We start from the raw sequence: 10850 nt of genomic DNA on the forward strand, positions 1-10850 counted from the left end.
TTTAGCTTCTTCTAGACAGATTTTTAGTTAAGTTATTTGTTCAACAAGAGTATTTTCCTTACATATATCCTTTTATTCTAGAGCATCCATAAAAACATCATCAGATTCATCTACACATTTTTCTTCTAATGCCTGATGAGAAATTGATATCTTGATCAGATTCAACATCCTCATTATTAGAAGAATATTCACTATCTTCGTGAATATAATTTTTTTTCTTGTTATCAAACCTTACTTTAACATCCCCTTTTGAAGAATTATTTCCTTTCTCTTGATTTTCTTTATAAGGACATTTAGCAACATAGTGACCAACCCTTCCATAGACAAAACATTTGAAAGGAAGCTTACCTCTAAACTTGCCAGTTCCTACTTGGAATTTCTTCACGAAATTCAATTCTTCTTCGTCTAAAATGTATTTTGTTTCCTTAAGCTCTTCCTTTTACTTCCCTTCGTATGCAGATTTCAACGTTGCTTCTATGATATCTGATGGACCCCCTTTTCTCATTTCATAAGTTGTTAAAATCCCATGGAGTTGTTCAATAGTGAGATTCTTCAAATCCTACATTTCTTCAATGGAAGAGACTTTGGAATCAAACTTTGGGGTTAGAGATATTAGAATTTTCTCAACAATAATTGAATCTTTTACTTCATCACCAATTTTTTTCATTGAGTTAACGATCTCATCTACCCTAAGGAAAAATCTTGCAATACTTTCATCATTATGCATTATGCAAGTCTCATATTGAATTTGAACGTTTATAGTTTAGTGCTATTTAACTTAGTGTCACATTCATAGCTCTCGATAATCTCGTCCCATAAATATTTTTTGGTATTCAACTGCATAACCTTCAAAAATTCTGATTCTGCCAAGCTTCCTAAGAGAGAATTGATTGCCTTTGCATTGGTCTCATATTGTTTCTTCCCTGCATCATCTGTGGGAATGGAGGATGGATATTGATATCCTCCTTCAACAATTTCCCATACATAAGCTCCAAGTGACTGCAAATATGATCTCATTATGACTTTCCAAAATACCAAGTTAGTTCCATTAAACAAAGGTGGCCTGATAGAAGATACTCCCTCTTGACTGCTCATCTTGATGGATCTCCCTTTAAGCGATCAAACTTCTTCTAAGGGACTTGCTCTGATACCAATTGTTGGGAAAAACACTTGTGTTGGGGGGGGGGGGGGGGGGGGATTGAATCAATATTTTCATCTCAAACTTCCAAATTTATATTCTAAAAAACATACACTACTGTTATTAAGGCAACCCGCGTATGTGCGCTACTTCAGAGAAGGAAACCATGCATATCCTATTTATTGATTTTTATGTATTCTATTAGATAATTATCTTCAATCAATGCATCAATAGATTAATTACTTTTAAATATGCAGTAAATAACATAAATAAATCACAACAAACACACATAGAACACCCTGAGGATTTTAGGTGGAAACCTAATGTGGGAGAAAACCACCGCTATTGCTTTCTCTATCTTCTTTATTATGATATAAATAAAAATATTATATTTCTACTGATGCAGAATATTGTCAGTACACAGGAACCCAATTACAGAAGGTTACAATATTCTCTCATTCTCTAGTACCTACTAGAAGGAACATATAACCCCCTGCACTCGTTTACCAACTCTTATTGGAAGGGAGCTCCTACCCCCTTTTTGAAGGCTGTAACCCTCAGCTCGTTGTGGACCACTTTTCAGAATATTTCATATTGGATCCACCTGTCAAACAATCATCACACAATCTGTAGGCCACCTTTCATCAAATTTTCAAACTAGACCCACATCAACCATAAATGGAAGCACTGAATTTGAGACACTGTCACATTTCAAATCAATTGAAATTATGAAGTATCAAATCACTAAGTGCATAACCCAACCAGAAATAACAAACATCAAATTATGTACGCGGCTGTACTAAATAAGACTCACATATATACGCACCTTCTCTATATAAAACCTGTGTACAGATCTCAAAATACTGAATACTAAATCATTAATCGTTGAAACATACATATACCATTTCACTAGTTACAAATTACTAAACCAATCACTGATTTCTGAATCAATTATAGACCATAGATCGTACACCTAGTCAAACTTTTGTATCATTAAAACTGATCAATTCAACCAAGTCACCTCAATATTCACTGTCAGACATAGATCATCATGATAGAGACATCATTGATAGACAACAACAAATAAACCATACAACATCAACTGTAAACATCAAATCATCAGATCAAAACCTAGTTTGTGTATGTAACTTCCACAAGGAATATTAGAGTATGTATGCGCTTACCATGCACAACACCTGCGTACAAGTCTGCACATACTGAGAATTATTTCACAAAATATATATGTGACCCTTCAGAGATGGGTCCGCGCATGTACGCGACTATGCCCAAACATAGATACGTACAGATCTGAAAACTTTCACTGCAAACACAATTTCACTTTCTGCAACTTTTCCTATCAATACTACAGATTTATAAATAAATCACATAGATCACAATATCACATATTCATCAATATTGCCTATTCATACATTTGTAACAAGTAAATCAATCAAGCATATATGCCAACATATTTCAGATATTCGAGTCTTCTCCTTGCTCCATGGTGCACACATTTTTCAGATCAAACATTCATAGACAACCAAAGACTTGCAGACCTAACACTTTGATCTCTCTCTCCTTTCATAGCTTTAGCCTTAGCCAATACCTTAGGCAAATCCCTTAGTGATGTTGTTGGTATTCTTTGATGGGATAAAATAACCATTTCCACTTCCATTACTATGGGATAATACCATGGTAATTACCCCTGGTATTCAAATTACCATGGTGCAGATTCTGTACATGACTTTATCTCATAGGATCTACATATGTATGCGACCCATCTACATAGGATCCACATATACTTTCGCAAACTTAATATTTAACATTCATTTGTCTCTAAACTGTCATTTCTCTGTTCATATCACCTGTAGCATCTGTACCGGTCTGGATAATCACAATGTTGACATATTTATCAAGTAGGTTGCCATCAAGGACAACACATTAGCAGTAATGGCAACATGATTTATCGTTTGTCCATTTGTGTTGGCGCTAATCCATTAGAATCTAATTCCGCATAAAACAAATTAAAGTCAATCCTTTAAATAATTGGATATAAAAATGCAGTGAATGTTCTTTCCTTACCTCATAATTATTTCATGTACATTGATTTTGGTAATGACTCTAAAAAATGCTATGAAGGGGATTATTTAGGTAAAACCTCATACCTCATGCTTCTTTACGAATTCCCTCAGTAAATATGGGAAAACCCTTAAAAATATAACAAAGCCTAAATTGTAAATTTATTTGATTATTTTATCGATTTAACCTTTGATACTAAATGACAGATAAGTCTTTTACATACTTAAGCTATAAAATATTCTTACATGGTGGATATCATTTGAAACAAAATCCCAGTCAAAGAAATCAAGGAGGCTGAACAAACCCTAAATCTTGAAAATATATATTGACATATTGTATGCAACTTTATTTACTTTATTCCCATTTTGGTTCTTCACAGTAATTACAGTTAAATGTCTTCTAAACTGTAATGAAAACTTTAGAATAGGGTTTATGCCTATGAATTACGCAGGTGAAATCCAAACATTACCTCATTTTAGAAAGAGTTCTTTGTGAAAATAAACAAATTTAGGTGGGAAAATCCCTAAAAACCCAGTGAAGGTGCAAAATTAATAAAAAATAGGGATTAGAGACACTTTTAAATAAATGTTTCTCTTTTTACTTTGGGTGAGGAATAGGAAGTGCTTTAACGAGTGCTTACTCACTCAATGAAATATCATCTGCTGATCTCGTTTTTAACGAAGGGCTGACATTCACATCAGGTGGGAAGATAAATGTGTGTTAACCTCCTTCTTTGGTCCGATTACATTCGTACGTGGAGTGGGGCTCAAAAAATTAAATTTAAAATAAAACCATTCGTTAATGTTTTAATATAAGTCTTCGTCCAACATGATTCACACATATCTATGAATAATTTTAATGAACTTTTATAAGTTTTACTAATTGATTTTAAATATTTACTGAATGGTCATTTAAATAAATGGTTTCGAAACTTACTTTGTTAAGGATATATGTATTTTATTATTTAAATATATTTTGAAATTGTTCCTTTAAATTGAAACACGCGAATAAATAATCCCCAACATTATGATATTTGGATGTAGAGAATAAATCGATCAGTAAAAAAAAGACTTTAAACTTCATTTAGTCAAATGTGAATTATACATGTTGTAGAATCCTTACAAATATATTCTTAGTTTTTATGGTTGCATTTGCATTATTCAACAATGGTAAGAAATCTCAACTTAACCTTAAAATATGAAGTATGTTCTTTAGTGAGTAAATTTCATTTTCCAATTAAGAAAAATGAATCTTTGCATTTTCAAAGTTACTCATTTAAATATGTAGGTTTCAACTTTATTTTGATTGGTGATTTATCATACTTGGGAATAGTAGGAAGAGAGGCTCATAAGGTTAATAAAAATGATTTATATTATTTATACATTTTTCAGAATTTATATTTGAATGAATGATTTCTCAACTTTGTTTTGCACCTAAGACTTAGAAATATGGAAGTAAAGGTGAAAGTTAAAATTTGGTGAGTAATTCATGATGAGATTAATGGTAATATCATATGAGGTAAAAATAGAGATTTAATCTTCATGAAATCAATGTTTCATTGCCAATATATCTACATTCTTTAGGGAAGTCAACCCTCCTAAATATATGGACATTAAAGGATTTACATAAGAGATGATTCATTTGTATATTTAATTTCCCATTTTTGTGGACATTGTTTGCCCATTTTTAGAAGTTCTTTGTTAGGAATACAAATGTTAATAACATTTAATGATATGCATTAATTAATGAAGTTAATATTTTAATTGTTGTGTTTTGAATTCATATGTGATTTATAAAATTAAAATCGTAATAAAGTATTACATGTGTATATCTATGGCTTGTGACATTGCAAAAGTTGAAGAAATATTTTCACCTCAAGAAATTTAATCTATCAAATATCTCAAGGTGAAAACCTCTTTTCTAATTGCAAAAGTTGAAGAAATATTTTCACCTCGAGAAATTTAATCTCTCTTGATAGATTCAGAGTTAAGATGGATCTAGGGTAGTTTAATTACTAATTTTATTTTTTTAGTTTAATTTTTATTTTTATGTAATTTTTCAAAGTGTTTTAATTAATAATTTTATTTTTAATTTTTATTTAATATGACTGAGTCAAAATGTTTAGATAACATAATATAACTTGGCATTACAACAACTCTTCCATATTGGGATGGAGAGTGTCTCTTGACCCAAAAATGTAATAAAAATAAATTAAAATTTTTATTTATAAAATATTTGGATTGTGAAATGAGAGATGAATTTTGGGCATGTGGTATTGATGAGCCATAGTATTGGCCCATGGTATGGTATGGTATCGTATCGTTAATAATATATATGGTAAAGTGCAGTGAGTATCTATGGTTAAAATTCTTGTTAATTGTAAGTATTATTTTGATTGTCAAATAAGGGATGGTTTTTGGGCATCTTCCATCGTATTTGGTATAGTATGGTTAATAATATCCATGGTAAAGTGGTGGTGAATATCCATGGTTAAAAATCTTGTTATATTGTAAGTATTAAGTTTTTTTGTGTTTATTAATGAAATTTAAATATGGTTACAAAATTATTATTTTAATTTATATGGTGAAATGGATCTTAATTTATAGCTACTATTTATATCTTATATATTTTCATGTGATAGAGGTGTAGATATATCTCAAAAGTAATTATAATATTTTTCTTTTAAATTTAATAAAAAAAATTATAAAATTAAATTCAAATAAAATATTTATAAAATATTTGAGTGTGAAATGAGAGATGGTTTTTGGACATATTGATGAGTCATGGTATTGGCCCATGGTATTGTAACAAAGCCTATTTACAAGTTAATAATATCTATGGCAAAGTGGACATGAATATCCATGGTTAAACATATTGTTATATTGTAAGTTTGTGTGCTTATTAATTAAATTTAAATATAGTTACATAATCATTATTCTATTTTATAATGTAAAATAGATCTTAAATTGTTGTTGCTACTTATATATTTAATATGTATATTATGATTTTTTTTAATCTAAAAAATTATTAGTAATTTTATTAATAAAAACAAAATTACAATGTAATAAATTTGAATTTAACTATTTTATTACTTTTTACTTTTTACTTTTATTACTTTTAACTTTTTAAGGACACTAAATCATCTCTCTTAGCTCTATATTAATTTTAACCGACATGTAAATGTTTACCATTTACATATTATCAATTGGACATATTAATATAAATTCAACCTATCAAGCCGGCATGTAAAAATGTTTACAAACTTTCTTACATTACATAGATACACATTACCCTATACTTGGCTCTAGAGTGACTCTCACCTCAAATAAAATTCTTTACAAACTTTCTTACATTACATCTACATAGTACCCCTACACTAGGTTGTAGTACATAGATACACATTACCCATATACTTGGCTCTAGAGTGACTCTCACCTCAATAAAATTCTTTACAAACTTTCTTGCATTACATATACACAGTACACCTATACTGGGCTTTTTACAAACTTTCTTACATTACATCTACACAGTACACCTATACTGGGTTGTAGTCGGTGCAATAACCAACTGAATCTAATACTCCCAAAGATATTAACTTATATCTAAGATTAGGCAGATGCCTCGCCTCCGTTAATGTTCTAATAGTACCATCATACATTTTAATCATGATACTACCAATCCCAACACTTTTGCATGTAACATCATTACCCATGAAAACCACACCTCACCTTCATCAATAGATTGGTATGAAGAGAAACAATTCATATGAAAACACACATGGTGGGAAGCACTAGAATCTAGCATCCAATCATGATGATGCGGAGAAACAACATAACTGGGAAATACCTCATTAACAATGCATGCACTAGTTTCAACTGAATTAGCTTCCTTTGTAGAGTCCTTTTTAGCATCTTGTTCCTTTCTTTTTCAGCAATCCTTCTTAAGATGCCATGATTTGTTACAGTACCAACACTTCAATTTACTCTTCTTGCCTCTTGACTCTGATCTTGATGCATCTCTCAAATTTTGATCTTTTTCTTTTGCTTGGTCGCTTACCACCATTACTTCTTATGTTGAGGTTTCAAGGCTAGATTTCAGTCGATTTTCCTCAGACAACAAATCTCCCACAACAGCATCAAAATCAATGGTATCGGTAGAACTAAAACTAATAGAGGTTACAAAATGATCCCAAGACTTAGGCAGAGAACACAATAGTGTAACTTCTTTGCCTTACCCTTCAAGATTTACATCTATACTTGAGAATTGACATAAAAGAGTATTGAAAGCATTCAAATGATCAGAGATCTTTGTACTTTCCTTCATCTGCAAATTGTATAATTGTCGCTTCAAGTAGCTTCTGTTGGTCAAGGAATTTGTCATATAAAGGCTTTCTAACGTTGTTTTCTCTCCAACAATGTTAAACTATACATCATATGCCAAGCACAGACGAATATCACTGAGGGCTCTTGCATCCATATCCTCTCAGTCTCCATTATCCATGTGCACAGGTTTCTTTTCCCTACCTAACAATGCCTTTGCAACTCCTTGTTGCACGAGCATATCCCGCATCTTAACCTTCCATAGCTCAAAGCTATTACTCCCACTGAACTTTTCGATTTCAAACTTCACACTTTGCATCTTTGCCATTAACACAAACTTTTCCCAAAATCTTTGATATCACTTGTTGAGTGAGCATAACCTGCAAATATATTGAAATTGTAGATTATAATGGAAAATAAACAAGATAGCAAATAATTAAACACAAAAATTGACACATTGTTTTACATCCTAAAACCCTCCTTGTGAGGGAAACATCCAATGGGCAATGATAATTGGTTTACAATAGTCAAGTCATAGGAATACATTATCCAACCATTCAACACACTCTTCATTCCTTTTATGAGTTCTTGTCATCTCTACTGTCAAATTTTTTTCTAAATTTGTCCATAACTTTTAAATAAATTACATAAAAAACTTTTTACATAAAACAAAAAAATTACTTTTATATGTTTTTTCCACAACATAAATTAATAAACCCTCCACACCGGCCACACGCCATGGCCATCAAGTTAACCTTCAAATTTAAAAGCTAACACGATGTTAACCCTTGAAATTAAAAAACCGAAATGAAATTAACTCATGTAATTAAAATGTAATACTCACTTCAAATTTGATTCGCAATTCTTAGGTTTACATGTAAAACTTCAAATTTGGTACGTAATTCTTAGCTTTACATGTAAAGCTTTAGTGCTGGGAGAAAATGCCAATGGGGAGGTGTTATATACATAGCAGAGGATAAGTACTAACACTTCTTGTGGGAGGATGGGAAGAGTACTACCACTTCTTGTGGGAGGATGGGAAGGTATGAATAGTCAGCGAACTCATTTTCATCGACAGATAAAACATATTATTATATTTTCTCGTTGAAATTTACTGAAAAGTATCTCTCTTCGTTGAAGGATCCTAAAATTTATTAAGTTAGATATAGCTAAAGATTTATAGCTATAGGGTGTGAAAAAAATATAGATATTAATGTTATTTCCATGTTTGGTCCAAACTCATTTTCATCGAAAGATAAAACATATGATTATATTTTCTGGTCGAAATTCACTGAAAAGTATGTGCCCCTTGACGGATCCTAAAATTCACTATGTTAAATATAGCTAAAGATCTATTATAGTTATAAAGGGTGCTCATATCCTAGTGAAAAAATTGTAGATATTAATGTTATTTCCATCTTTGGTCCGAAGTTCAATTATCCGAGAATTGTTCTTCTTCTCCAGGTTATTTTTTGAGGGTTCGGATTAACCCTATTTTGGTCAGACCATAATTGATTGCTCTATGGGGTGTTGATTGCGTTAAATGGTTGGGAATTGAGGAGATCTAGATTTTTGAGGATGCCAAAAGTATTATTGAGTGGGTTAACGGGTGAGTTTAGACCACTTATTCTCACCCATTGGATGAAGTGCATCAAAGTTGTGCTAAAAACTCTTTAGAAAGTTATTTTTGATCATATGTAGAGGCCAAAACTAGAATACAGATTTACTATAAAAAAGAGGCATCTGGAAATAAGTAAGTTTTACTTTTCAATTTTTGAACAGGATGGAATGATCAACACAGGCAGCATCAATTACTCATAAAGACAGGCAATGCAGGGTCACTTTTTATGTTCCAGTCAAGAAAGAAAGATACTTTATATTTTAAAAGTTTTTCCAGCTGATAGACAATTACAGATTCCTATTTTTTTTTTTAATCAAAAGTATGCGTATGGTTAGACCATAGAATCTTGAACAAAATTTAGAACATCCCCATGAGAGAATTTTGTATAGTTTTTTGAACTAAAAGCAGAAAAATGTAACACGATATATGTACTACTTTCTTATTTAATACAAAGTAGCGTAAAACTTTAATCTATTTTAAACTATTTCTACGAAGCCAGGTTTCATATATATATTGTTAAAGAGATTCCTCTCGTCACTTGAATTACATTGACTGAACAGCTGTCATTAACAATATACGCAGCTGTAACTGTGCCTAAACTAATTGAAAGTAGGGGAATGAAAGAAACTAATTGAAAGTAGAAGAATGAAAGGAACTCATTGAAAGCACGATGGTGGAATATTACAGTCGTGGGAGTGGGAGCAACTCACTCTCTATATACACACACAGTGGAGTGATGAAATATATATACACAAAGTGGAGCAATGAAACTTAGAGCGAGCGTAGGATGTTTCAGTATGGGTTTTGACCTATATAATTCCCAGGGGGGTCGTAGTTACAAATCATGAAGGTATCACCGTCGTCACAAATGACCCTAGCGCACCCCAGCGATCGAGAATTCTTCCACACAATCTGAGTGTAGTGCCCGCATTCTTCGTACCCATTACACGAATGAGTTTCGTAATTAAAGAAACGATCCTCCCCGATCCATGCGGCCACTGCGTCCTTGGGCTGCCAATCACTTCCACCTCCCCAGAAAATATTTTCGCCAAAGGGTCCATTCGAGTGCTCCAAGGCGCAGTCTCCTCGTCTCTCATTGGCATATGCTTGGGCATAGCTGGTCACATTGTCATCCCACACAAAGGGAGGATCTCCAACCTGGGCTCTTGCCTCATTTTGGGGTACAAGAAATTGGGACACTAAATCCTCATCGTCACCGTCCGCACTTACAGTAGGAGCTCGTGAAGCCAGACATAACAACAAATTAACAAACCAGAGCACCATCAGCGACCGCATACAATATATTATTATTACGTTCGCCATGGTCCTCCTTCCCACTTTAACTGATATCTAAGCGCTTTGATGGCGGGGAAATTGTTGATGCAGCTAGGTGTAGCAGGGTCGTTGATTTATAAGATGGGGAGTGAAGAAGAATGGGTATAATTGAGTGAATGCAGGAGAAGTCATGTGGAGCTACTGTTGCTCCGAACGCGATTGAAGGTTTTGGTCACGGTATTGACATGGGAGCAACATCAATTCTACTCTTACTCATACATGATATAAAATGTTTGTCAGTTTTGAAAAATTAAATGCAGCTACTGTTGTAGTTTTATTTTTATTGGAAGAGTACAATGAATTCCATCTCCTATTTCAAACCAACTTCTGTTATTTCCGGTATCTTCGCTCGCAGATT

General features: G+C 32.5%; 1 pseudogene; it reads right to left on the bottom strand.

Annotated features, from left to right (window-relative positions):
• Positions 1-9657: 9657 nt before the first annotated feature.
• On the bottom strand, positions 9658-10524 carry LOC149241502 (pathogenesis-related protein PR-1 pseudogene; annotated as a pseudogene).
• Positions 10525-10850: the final 326 nt, after the last annotated feature.

Source organism: Pinus tabuliformis, chromosome 8 (genome assembly GCF_031772625.1).
Source record: "Pinus tabuliformis cultivar Carrire ecotype Pingquan chromosome 8, CPIR1, whole genome shotgun sequence".
NCBI lineage: Eukaryota > Viridiplantae > Streptophyta > Pinopsida > Pinales > Pinaceae > Pinus > Pinus tabuliformis.